The sequence below is a fragment of the Lemur catta genome, chromosome 26 (genome assembly GCF_020740605.2).
Source record: "Lemur catta isolate mLemCat1 chromosome 26, mLemCat1.pri, whole genome shotgun sequence".
Taxonomy (NCBI): Eukaryota; Metazoa; Chordata; class Mammalia; order Primates; family Lemuridae; genus Lemur; species Lemur catta.
The window spans coordinates 6,764,104-6,776,715 of NC_059153.1; the positions used below are offsets into that span (position 1 = coordinate 6,764,104).

General features: G+C 42.8%; 1 protein-coding gene across 3 annotated transcripts in view; it reads left to right on the forward strand.

The window, feature by feature from the left end:
• Positions 1-4,231: 4,231 nt before the first annotated feature.
• The window catches only part of USP53 (ubiquitin specific peptidase 53), a 52,484-nt gene continuing 44,103 nt past the window's right edge, over positions 4,232-12,612 (forward strand). For 2 of the 3 annotated variants that reach the window (XM_045537347.1, XM_045537349.1), the window contains exon 1: positions 4,232-4,322. The gene's annotated coding sequence lies outside the window, so the exon portion shown is untranslated. Of the gene's footprint in view, positions 4,323-9,356; positions 9,481-12,612 lie in introns of all 3 variants that reach the window. The other variant, XM_045537348.1, reaches the window with a different exon arrangement.

The window sequence follows — 12,612 nt, forward strand, 5'->3', positions numbered from 1 at the left end:
ATGTTTACCAGCATCCTTCCCCCCAACTGTGACAACCAAAAATGTTTCCAGCCATTGCCAAATGTCCCCTGGGAGACAAAATCACCCCCAGGTGAGAACTTCTAGACATAGAGAAGAAAGAATGCAAATCCTTGAATAGCACGAGTTGCTACTGGGGAGGTAAGAACAGATCATTCAGGGCTCTGCAGACATTGGAAAGAATTTTGCATGTTTTTACTACGTAAATGGTAAGTCACTGAACAATTTTAAGGGGGCGTATATTGTGTCTATGTTTTAAATAGACTACTTTGGCTGCAGGGTGGGAAATGGATTGAAAACCATGAGAATAAAAGAGATCTTAGGATCAGGCACTAACGTACATCATCATTTAGATTAAAGTAGATTGAAAAGTGCAAGAGAAAACTAGGTTGAGAAAGAGCAGCTGTGGGCAGAATGAAAGCCATAAAGGATAATGTCACAAAAGTTGAGATATGTGTCAAGGAGGGAGTGGGCAATTAGGACTAGATTTTTCCGGTTGGCTCATCATTGAGTCACAGCCTAAGGATTTCTCTTCTTGCCCACCTATAGTTCCCCCTACAATTCTTCTGTATCTTAGTCCAAACTCATCATTCCGTTCAAGAATTTACAAAGGCTTCTCATTATATGCCTGCACTGGCTTTGTTTGTTCTTGTTTCTAAAACTTTGCTCTTTTAAGTCATGTCGCTTGCTCAATGCCTTAAAATATTCTTGTTTATGACCATTCCAAGCTGCAGTTCACATCTGATCAACCACAGAAGCTCTCTCCAACAATCCTGGCCCACGCAGACATCTGTATTCTCTAAAAGAAAAATCAACAAAACTTCCTATTTTTCATTCTATCCACTCTACACATATTTGTTTAGCATCTGTGCCAGGCACAGTGCCATGCCCTGGAAATACAATGATAATTATGGTTCCTGCTCTCCAGGGGCTTAGTGAGGAAAACACTCATCAGTCTTTGTTGTTAATGCACTTAGGAAAGGAAGGGTTTTGTCTGGGATCTAATCAGTCATTCAGCAGACTGAGAAGTAGTATGTGAGTCAGTCATTCAGCTACGACTTCCCTATGCTGTATTTCACTCTGCCCCACCCAGCTCAGTCGTGATTGGCCACGCCCTTAGCTGCTGATTACCTCCTGGCACTGTTGCATCACAGCTGCTCGGGACAGAACCTCGCTATTCCTACCAGTCATTAGTGATCAGGGTGAATCTACCACAGGCTAGTACGTCTCCCAAAGTCTGAGTTATAATCAATCCAGAATAACACTGAGACGCGTGTAGGCATGCTGGTGGTACGAACTTTGGCTGGTACACTGCTGGTCAATCCAGGCTGCTTTCTGACACCCCCAAGCCTACTCCCCTTCGTGATCTCTTTACCTGTGTGAGGTGCAGAGATCATTCTTTATAAATGTGGGTCCACCCAATCGGAAATTATTGAATCAAACCCACACACATATCCCTCAGGGACAAATAGTAATTCTGAGAGGTAATACATTTAAAATCCATGTTGTGACCTTCCTAACTACCAAGTTTTCTGGGAGCAACTCCTGTCCTGTTACGCAGTGCAATATCAGTTTTCCTTTTTTTTTTTTTTTTTTGGTCTGTTTGCTTCAGAGTCTGCTCTCGCGATGCTTAAATTGGGACCTATTACAAATCTATCATGTAAAGATCAGTACTTAGATATGCTGAGACTGGTAGGAAGTTTGAAATCATATAACTAAAAAAGTGTACAGTGAGAATTTATTCCAATTCTTGAGCTGGGTAAACTGAAGGGTATTCTTCTGTAATCTCAAATTAGGAACGGAGGACGGAGGTAGTATAAGCTATTATTATCCATGGTTCACATTATTTGTCAAGAGTGGAGGTGAAGGTTGCCCTGTCAGTTATATTTGCAGAGAAATAATTACAGTCCAACATAACTGTTGTAATAAAAATAAGTCCAAAAAAGGTGAAAGAAGGACAAGTCTGTCTCCAGAAAGTTATGAAAGGATACATGGAGGAGATAAGTATTCAACTGAGACCCAAAGGATCTTGAGAGAACCTAGTAAGATCACAGAAAAGCAAGGAATTTTGAATGACTAGTGTGGAGTAAAGGCAGGAAGAATGGCAGAGGAAGTCAGAAGTCTGGGGCCAGATCATGAAGGGTCCTGCTGGTAGGTGATGGGAAGCCCTGAAAAATTCTTAGCAGAGACGAATCATGATCATATTTTCATGTTAGAAAATTAAAAGAATGAGGCTGGGTGCGGTGGCTCACGCCTGTCATCCTAGCACTCTGGGAGGCCTAGGCGGGAGGATCGCTCGAGGTCAGGAGTTCGAGACCAGCCTGAGCAAGAGCGAGACCCTGTCTCTACTAAAAAAATAGAAAGCAATTAGCTGGACAACTAAAAATATATAGAAAAAATTAGACGGGCATGATGGCACATGCCTGTAGTCCCAGCTACTCAGGAGGCTGAGGCAGGAGGATCACTTGAGCCCAGGAGTTTGAGGTTGCTGTGAGCTAGGCAGACGCCACGGCACTCTAGCCCGGCCAACAGAGTGAGACTCTGTCTCAAAAAAGAAAAAAAAAAAGGAAAATTAAAAGAATAGGGGTTAGACTGGAGTGGAAAATAGCTAGAGGACATCATGTAGATACTCCAATAGTCCAAGGGAGATGAGTCAGAAAGGATGATGATTACTTGAAGGACTTAGTGTGTGTGGAGCTTAAATAGAGGAATGGATTTGGGAGGTAATTAAGGAGACAAGAGTCAATACAACTTGATATTAGAATAGAGGGAATAAAGGAAAAGCAACAGGGGTACTCATGGATTTCTGACTTGGGCAAATTGGGTGCCATTATCTGAAATAGGGACTGGACATGGCCTTGGTCCCAGATGGGGAAGGAGACATGACATCAGGAGTAAGTTATGGTAAGGACGCCCATGCCAATTTGGGACATATTTTAGGTACCTGTGTGAAATCCAAATGAAGATGCTGTTGCTTATGGGGTCTGACCTCAAGGTACACATCTGGGAGTTCTCTGAGCAGAGGACATCGAAGTTCATGATGGGAAAGAGGCTGCTCAAGGAGACATGAGGATTCCCATTAAACCACAAAAACAACAAAATAAAATGGAGTGCTGGCCAACATAAAGGGCATGCAGAGGAAGAAAAACATTTAAAGTGCATCAGAGAGGTAGCTGCAGAATGAGGAGGGAATGGCATTAGGGAAACCAAGGGGAGAGTTCATGGTGTTCACACTCTTTTAAAAATGTAGGTTTCCCCCCCCTCCAAGTTTTTAAAATCTTGGCAGGAACTGCAGCTTAATTTCATTTATTTCCTTCAATGCCTAATTCAGTAAAGGGACCATAGTAAATGCTCACTAAATTCTCACTGACTGTCTCAAACATTATAAACCGGTCCTACTTGTCAGCCCTATCACCCTCCAATGTTCCTACATCCTACTTCAAATAAACGTTTAGAGTTACCTTTAAACCCATTTTTACAATCAGCATGTTCTATTTACACAGGATTCGGAATTAGTTCCAAAACACTATTTATCTACGTATTGAGCAGGCAGGGCTTTGATACCAGCGATAGCTGGGTTTCCTACTGTTCCTAGGAAACATCGTGCAAGAAACTAGTCCAATTCCCAGCAGCACCTTGGGACTTAAAACCTGTCCAAAACCACCGTTAAGGATGCGGCCACATTTTCCTGACGATTAAGTATTAACCAGGTCAACAGGCTTATTCAAAGCTATTTTATTCATGGTCACGAAACAACCAGTCGGGAAATACAAATTCACACCAAAAGAAGCCACTTAACCGCATCCACCCGCCCAGCCTCAGCACCGCGCTCCCGCCTTTGGGGACACGGTGGCGACGCTGCTCTCGCGAGATCTCGCGCCTCGCCGTCAGCCAACTGGCTCGCGCGCCGCCTCGAACCCCCGCGGGAATAGAGTTCGCCAGGTCCGGAAAGCAGGGAAATCGCGTGCGAGGGCGGGGCTGGCGCGGGGAGCGTGGAGGCGGGGCCAGGCCTGAGGGGGCGGGGCGGACTCGAGGCGGGGAGAGAGGGGGCGGGGCGGACTCGAGGCGGGGAGAGAGGGGCGGGGCACCTGTTGATCGCAGGTGTCGCGGCCCTGACTGGCCCCTGTGTCGGCGCGTGTGCGCATGCTCCGCGCGCCGGGCCGGGCTCTGGGCGGCGCGGACCGGCCGCCTCAGCTCCAGTTGCCGGCGGCCCTCGGTGCGGCCGGAGGCGGCCGTGAGGAAGCGCGAGGCCGTGTTTCTCCGCCGGGACCGCGCGCTCCTCGTGCAGGGCGGGGACGGCGCAGGTAAGACTCGGAAACTCGTCGCTGGGTGGGCGCCGGCGACCCGCCACCCGCGGGCCTGGCGGGGACGCGCCGGTGCCACCCGCGGACCTGGTCTCGCGCGCGGACCCCGGCCCTGCCCGCCGCGCCCGGCCCCGCGGGGACGCGCCGCCCCGGCTCGGGCGCTAAAGGGACGCGGGCGGTGACGGTCCCCCTCGGGGGAGAGGGAGGACCGGGCTCGCCGAAGTCCGGGGTCGGAGGCGGCTCGGCGGCGGCGGCACCGTGCGGGGTTGCCGTTTAGCTTCCCGGCGGCGGCGCCGGGGCCGTCCCCAAGCCAGTCGTGAGCGGCTTTGCGGGGCAGGAAGTGCTGGCGCAGGTGTCGCGGGCGGGGGACACGGCCGCCCTCGCGGGCTCCCTTCTCCGCGCGGCCCGATTAGCGCTCGCAGGGCGCCCCGCGGGGCCCTGTGTGCCAGCCGGCAGCCGTTTTCCCGGCGTTTTCTGACCTGGAAAAAAAAAATATATATATATATGTGCTTTTTTGCAAGAAATTTTCAAGGCTGTTTTTGAAGTTTAACAGTAGACTTAGGAAGTTCTTTGTGATTAGGATCTGGTTCACTTTTACGTTCTTTAAAAGAAACAGCCTTGCTCGTTTTCTCTGCTGAGAAGGTGTAGCCAGTGCTAACACAAAATTCGGATGAAAGGGAACTTTTGGCTACATTGATGCTTGTTGGTTCTGTTTTCTTTTGTTTTTCCAGTTCCACCATGATGGTTTAGGCAAAGATCTTTCATCCCATTAAAGAGAAATTTTCAAAAAACCAAAAATGAGCCAAACTTATTCTGCAGAAGTAAAATGTGATTTATGTGCTGTGGTTAAGAATTCCAAATAGACAAACTCACTGTAGGTAGGAGTCAAGTAAGGTCTGCGAAATAAGGTTTTGGTTTTATATTTTAGAGTCTTTTAGAGTGAGCTCCTTTAGACAATTTGTCTAATTTCAAGATTACTGGTGGTAAATCATGAAAGTGATTTGTTAAAATTTTTTTCATTAATCCAACTAACTGGTAGTTATGTGTATTTTTTTCCTAAAGTGTGAAAAATAGTGGGAGAACAGGCCTTTCCTTTTTCCTATGAATTAAAAGAAAATATATTTTTATAAATGTATGTAGAGTGTATACAGTTCATGGAACTTGACACTAATACTCAATTTGTTAATGTTATTATTTTCCCTAAATGATGCAGAAAGTTTTTAAAAAGATAGTTATTTTAGTAGGTACACATTTCCACCTAGTTAAAAAGAAAAATGCCACAATATTCTTACGATTTCACTATGTACTGTTATTCAAGATATTTTGTATTGCTTAATGTCAAGTAAATGTTTATCTTAAATTGCAGTATCAAGAAATACAAATTTGGGCCGGGCGTGGTGGCTCATGCCTTGTAATCCTAGCACTCTGGGAGGCCGAGGCAGGTGGATCACTTGAGTTCAGCAGTTCAAGACCAGCCTGAGCAAGATGTGAGAACCCCGTCTCTATGAAAAAAAAAAGAAGAAATACAAATTTGATACCATATGGTTTAGAAGTTTGTTTCAGCAAGACAAAGTTAAAAAAAAAAAATGAAAATTTTTATCTTTTTTAAGGTAACATACACTTTTAAAAGCCAAAATCAGAGCTGTTTTTCCTGCCGGAACTATTTGGAACTAACTCACCTGCTAGAGAGGATGTTGCTTTAGCCTACAACTTTCCAAAAATATTAACGTATTTGATCTTTATAACGTAGTGGGTTAAGCTATCCTACAAAGACGTTTAGTTCCTAAAATACTTACCAGATCTTATTTGATAGCTTTAACCTGTAAGGTGTTTCTTAATTATGGACCCCAAAGACAACCTATAGAAAGCTAAGTAGCGTATGTATTACATCTGGAAGCATTTTGAATACAGGGCACTTGGTATGTTAGGGCTGAAAAGATTGCTACTCTAGCCTACTCATGCTTTAAGCCCACCTTGTTTTAAGGAAGGAAATGTGCTAACATAGGTCAACTTGGAAGAGGTAGGTCAAAATTAGTGATGATACAAATATAGCATTACTATATTATTATTAATTTTGCACTGATGATTTTAGAAAATTTTGCCTTACAACATAGGCACGTAATAGGGACAAGAAGTGGATGCACCTTGTTCTGCCACAGGTAAAAACCGTCACAGGTTATTTAAATTTTAAATGAATAAAATCCTGATCTTGGTGAATTGTCATGAATTTTTTTATGCTAATAGGAATACTATAGATACTACATAGAGTATATGGAATATTTAGGCAAAAAGTATAATTGGTTTTATTTGTGATTGAGGATTTTTTCATGTCTTTTTCTTTTTTTTTTAATCCTATGAATTTTATTTTTTGCATTTACAAACATCATTCGGAGAAGGCTTCATTAGGCCACCAAAGGTGTCCATGACACATAAAAGGGCTACAAATCATTGCATCTGGTTAAAGAATTTTGGTTTTACATGAAACTTCATATATTCATGTTTGTAGTTCGTTAGAAAATGAAATTTTATGCAAAATAAACTATATTTCAATATCTTAGCCATTTTAGTGAACAATATCAGTTATTTGAAATGTCATGGTATTTTTGAGTTAATTTGAAAATAATTCCATTAGTCTTCTATTTTATACATATTACACATATTGCAAAAAAAGTAGTTTTAAGAAATACTCTTTGGAAGTTTTTTTATCTTCTGTGCTTTTCTAATTTAGCAAATTTATTCCATAAACATTTATTGATCTACTGTTGTATGGTAGACACATGCTAGGCACTACAGACAGTGTCAAAGTAGTTATAAGTATGAATTCTTCCTTTTCTAAGCCTCATCTCTGGCTATTCTCAGTCCTCCCCCAACTACACTGAGTTCCCAAAGGTAAAGTCGTCTTTTTTCTCATACCCTCTCCTTTGCCTCTCTTTTCTCTCCATTCCCCTTTCCACTTCCCAGTCACCCACACCACGTGTGTAAGGTGTCTTCTGATCCAGCAAAGAGTAGCAGATTACGTCATCTTTGTGTTATGGCTGTACTTTGTACATCCCTTTGTTTGAGAGTTACACTGTTGCTATGGAGGGAAGACAGAATAGCTAAGTGAATAACTGAAGATGATGATAGGTGAACTGTCCTTTTAAGAAGTGTAGGAAGAGTGCTGGGTACACAGCCCAAAGGATGGTAATGGCAGCAGGGACAGCTTCTCAGGGACCCAGCGCCACGAATACCAAAGTGTATTTTGGGTGCTCTAGTTATTTGTTATGGCTGGGTGGATCATCATGTTATTCTAGGAATTAAAATTGTCATTAAGGAAGTTTGTAGTTATTTTTCTGAAAAGTTGTACATTGGTTGAATTTTTCTAAATTCAGTCTTCTCTGTTGCTTATGTTGTTATTTCAGAGTTGCTTTATCTTTCTGATGCATTGGCTTCTAATACTTTGCTTTCTCCTTCTTTCCTCCAACTCCAAAAAGATTTGGAAATGAACATTTAAAATAATACTCTGGTGAATCCATTTGTAAAGTGAAGCATTCACAAACATTTATTTTGTAAATTAGAATTTTTTGTATGTTTTCCTAAAGTAGGATAGCTCTATAAATTACATTGTTTATCATCTACTAAAAATAATAACAGGTTTTAAAATTAAGAAATTGACACTTCAGCCGGGCGCGGTGGCTCACGCCTGTAATCCTAGCCCTCTGGGAGGCCGAGACCACCCTGAGCGAGACCCCGTCTCTACTAAAAAAAAAAATGGAAAGAAATTATCTGGCCAACTAAAAATATATATAGAAAAAATTAGCCGGGCATGGTGGCGCATGCCTGTAGTCCCAGCTACTCGGGAGGCTGAGGCAGGAGGATGCTTGAGCCCAGGAGTTTGAGGTTGCTGTGAGCTAGGCTGACGCCACGGCACTCACTCTAGTCTGGGCAACAAAGTGAGACTCTGTCTCAACAAAAAAAAAAAAAAAGAAAGAAATTGACACTTCATTGTACAATTTATCTGATCTCATTAGTCTGGATTAATGCTATAGTTAAGTTTGATAAATCATTTAAGGAAATGGAGAAAGGTGGCAAAATAGGGTATAAAATATGTAATACAGCTTTTATTTTTCTCAAATATTTGTTATGTTTTTAAAAATCATTTTAGGCCGGGCGTGGTGGCTCACGCCTGTAATCCTAGCCCTCTGGGAGGCCGAGGTGGGTGGATCGCTCAAGGTCAGGAGTTCGAGACCAGCCTGAGCGAGACCCCGTCTCTACTAAAAAATAGAAATAAATTATCTGGATAACTAAAAATATATGTAGAAAAAATTAGCCGGGCATGGTGGCACATGCCTGTAGTCCCAGCTACTCGGGAGGCTGAGGCAGTAGGATCGCTTAAGCCCAGGAGTTTGAGGTTGCTGTGAGCTAGGCTGACGCCACAGCACTCATTCTAGCCCGGGCAACAAAGTGACACTCTGTCTCAAAAAAAAAAAAAAAAATCATTTTATGTCAAAGATAGTGTTATCATTGTGATTAGCTTACCTCTGTTGAATACCTACTATGTTTTGGGCATTTATTAGGTGTTTTACACATGGTTTATGATTCTCACAATAACCCTATGAGCCTTTTTATATTGATTATGATGATAGATGATGAAACTGATATGCTTGTAATGATCGAGTAGTTGAGTATTGAGATAAAAAGCTGGAAACTTTTTATCAGAGGAGGAATAAATAATTACGAGATAATTACGAGAATCGTGAGGTTCGTATCAGGACGTGGATTCCCTCCTTGTCAAGAGCCCATCAGGGCTTTCTTTGCCTGTCAGATACTTTATACTTTGGGCCTGAGATAATACTACGTCCTCGTCAGTGTAGTTCTGACGCTAAACTACCTGTCACATGGTGGGAAATTGTCCTGTACCTCAGTGCCTAGGTCATCTTTGTTAGTAACACTTTTTTGGGGGGAGGGTTTGTTGTTTTAGATTTCACTTTATTTCCTGAGCTTCATTCAGTAAACACTTCATGACTACCTGCCACGTAATCTGTTCTGTTCTAGATGTTTAGGATTTACTTTACATTCTAAGAGGATTGGGAGGAGAGACAATGAACAATAAACACAATCAATTATATGGTGTATTAGAAGATGAATGAGCCAAGGAGAAAAGAAAAAGTAGAGCCAGGTAAGGGAATTGGGGATGTCACATGGAGATTGTGGTGATGTGCATTTTAAATAAGTGTAGCCTTTTTTAGAGGGTATTTTTTAGCAAAGCAGTCATGAAGGAGGGAGGGCAAAGCCTACGGGTGTCGGGGGAAGTCTGTTGGGGGAAGAGGAGTAGCCGGTGCAGAGCTTATAAAGAGCAAGGTTTGTCTCATGCGTGTTTAGGATGGACAAGGAGGCTGGTGTGGCTGGAGTGGAGAAAGGCAAAGGTCAGTAGCTAGAATGAGGTCAGAGGTGAGGGGTAGGCAGGTGGTACAGGGCTGCTGTGGTCTGAATGTTTGTGACCCCCTGGCCAAGTTCATGCTTTCTAATCCCCAGTGCAGTAGCATTAAGGGATGGCACCTTTGGGAGTTGGTTAGGTCCTGGGGGCTCCACCCTCACGAGTGGGATTAGTGCCTTTATAAAAGGGGGAGCACGTGCACCCCTTCTGCCCTGTGCAGCACCGTCTTTGCATCAGCAGAGTGAGCCCTCACCAGACACCAGAGCTGCTGCCTTGATCCCCGACTTTCCAGCCTCCAGAACCGTGAGCAACAGATTTCTGTTGTTTACAAATTACCCATTCCAAGGTATTTTGTTATTATATCCCATACGGACTAAGATAAGGGCCTTGCTGGCCATTATAAAGACTTTTTGGGTTTGACTCTGATGTGATAAAGACTCATTGCCAGGTTTTGAACAGATGACATTTAATTTTAGCGGGATCTCTGGCTGCTTTTGAGGTTTGTCTTTGAGTTATTGCGTAAGGGTAGAAGCCAGGAGACAGTTAGGCGGCTATTCTATCAATCCAGACAAAGCGTGATGATGACTAAGACCAGAATCGCGGAAGTGGAGGTGGTGAGACGTGGTGAGATCCTGCCTGAGAGATAGGGGAGAAAGAGGAGTCGAAGATTGCACCGAGATGCTTGTTCTGAGCAACTGGAAAGATGAAGTTGCCATCAGTTGCCATGGGGAAGAAGGTGTAGGTAAAATAAGACTTCCATTGTGGGCTTTGTCCAGACCAGGAAATGCTAGGTTATTCCTGCTTTGATGGAATTCTCTTTGGGAGATCATGTCTTAGAGCAGACTGCCACCAGCCATGTTCTCCAGTGATCGTACTGTGCGTTCTGGATATACGTGCACACTGCCTTTTGCTAGTTAGTTATTTGTTTTTTGTTTTTGTGGTTTTTTTTTTTTTTTTGAGACAGAGTCTCACCCTGTTGCCTGGGCTAGAGTGAGTGCCGTGGCGTCAGCCTAGCTCACAGCAACCTCAAACTCCTGGGCTCAAGCGATCCTCCTTTCTCAGCCTCCCCAGTAGCTGGGACTACAGGCATGTGCCACTATGCCCAGCTCATTTTTTCTCTCTATATATTTTTAGCTGTCCATATAATTTCTTTCTATTTTTAGTAGAGATGGTGTCTTGCTCTTGCTCAGGCTGGTCTCGAACTCCTGAGCTCAAACAATCCGCCTGCCTCGGCCTCCCAGAGTGCTAGGATTACAGGCGTGAGCCACCGCGCCCGGGCGCTAGTTAGTTGTTAATATTAGTGGAAACTAGTGAGTAGGTAAAAACAGCACAGATTGAAGGATAGTTCTTTATTAGACACAAATAGAGCAAAACAATGTAAAACGTTGAAAATTACTTTAAATTTACCGGTTTTGTTGGTGGTAGTATAGTATTTTTCCTTATTAATGTCTTTGTTTTACAAATTTTCTAGCACAGCCTTCAGTTCCTCCATTTCTAGAGTGGCAATTGTTTTGTACATCAAAGAATGCTTATTCTTCAGTTATACATTCCTTACCATAATAATCCTTCAGGCCGGGTGCAGTGGCTCACGCCTGTAATCCCAGCACTCTGGGAGGCCGAGGCGGGAGGATTGCCTGAAGTCAGGAGTTTGAGACCAGCCTGAGCAAGAGTGAGACCCCGTCTCTACTAAAAATAGGAAGAAATTAGCTGGACAACTAAAAACATATACAGAAAAAATTAGCCGGGCATGGTGGCACATGCCTGTAGTCCCAGCTACTTGGGAGGCTGAGGCAGGAGGATCACTTGAGCCCAGGAGTTTGAGGTTGCTGTGAGCTAGGCTGACGCCACGGCACTCTAGCCTGGGGAACAGAGCAAGACTCTGTCTCAAAAAGAAATAAAAAAAAAAATTATGAAATACTTAAGTGTTATTTTGAGTGTATTATTAATTTATAAAAATGGCATCCCATAAATTTCATTCTGCCTTTTTTTTTAATTAAAAATTTGTTTCTGTATGTAAAAGTAGTCCATTTTTTCTGACACCACCTAGTTGCCGGGCCTGTGTCTATTGCAGATTCTGGTTATGTGTTCCACAGGGAAGCCATGTCTAGGTTGCCAGCTCTTTGCGACCTCAAGTAATAGATGTTGCCTTTTTACAGGCCCGGGCAGGAAGTCCTGTACCAGGGGCCAGAATTCCAGGTTTTAGGTTTGCACATTCTTAATTTTACTGAGTGCCACCATTCAGCCAATCTGATTTCCAGATTGCCTTCCAGAAGGATGACCTTAGTTTGCCGTCCCCCTAGTGATGCCTGAAATGTTCCTCTTTTCCCACATTATGGCACCTTCATAATGGTGTGTTATGGCCAATTTGATGGGTATAAAATGGTATTTTGTTTTAATTTGCAATTTTCCAAAGTTGAAATCTCTGTGTGTTAACCATGTGATTTTCTTTCATTGAATTGTGGATTTGTAGTTAGTCTTTGCCTATTTTTCTATTGTATAATTTGTCCCTTTTTCCCTAATCTTCAAGAGTTCTCTTGTATATTCTATATATTAATCTCTGTTGGTTATAGTTATTGTAGCAATCTCACGTCATTCTGTTTTGGGGGAGAGGGTTGTTGTCTTATTTTTATAGCTCTTTAAATTGGACCAATTTGTAGTATGTCTCTTTTGTTTTCTTTTATATTTAAACTTTAAGTTTTCCTCTAAGTAGTATTTTAGCAGCATCCTATGAATTTTAATATGTAGTGCTTTACCACTGAGTTCTGTATATTTAATAACTTATGCTTTTTTATTTAATCAAAGTAGTGTTTAGTTTGTTGTTCACTTCCTCGTACTATAGACAAAGAACAGATTTTTTATGATATTGACATTTTG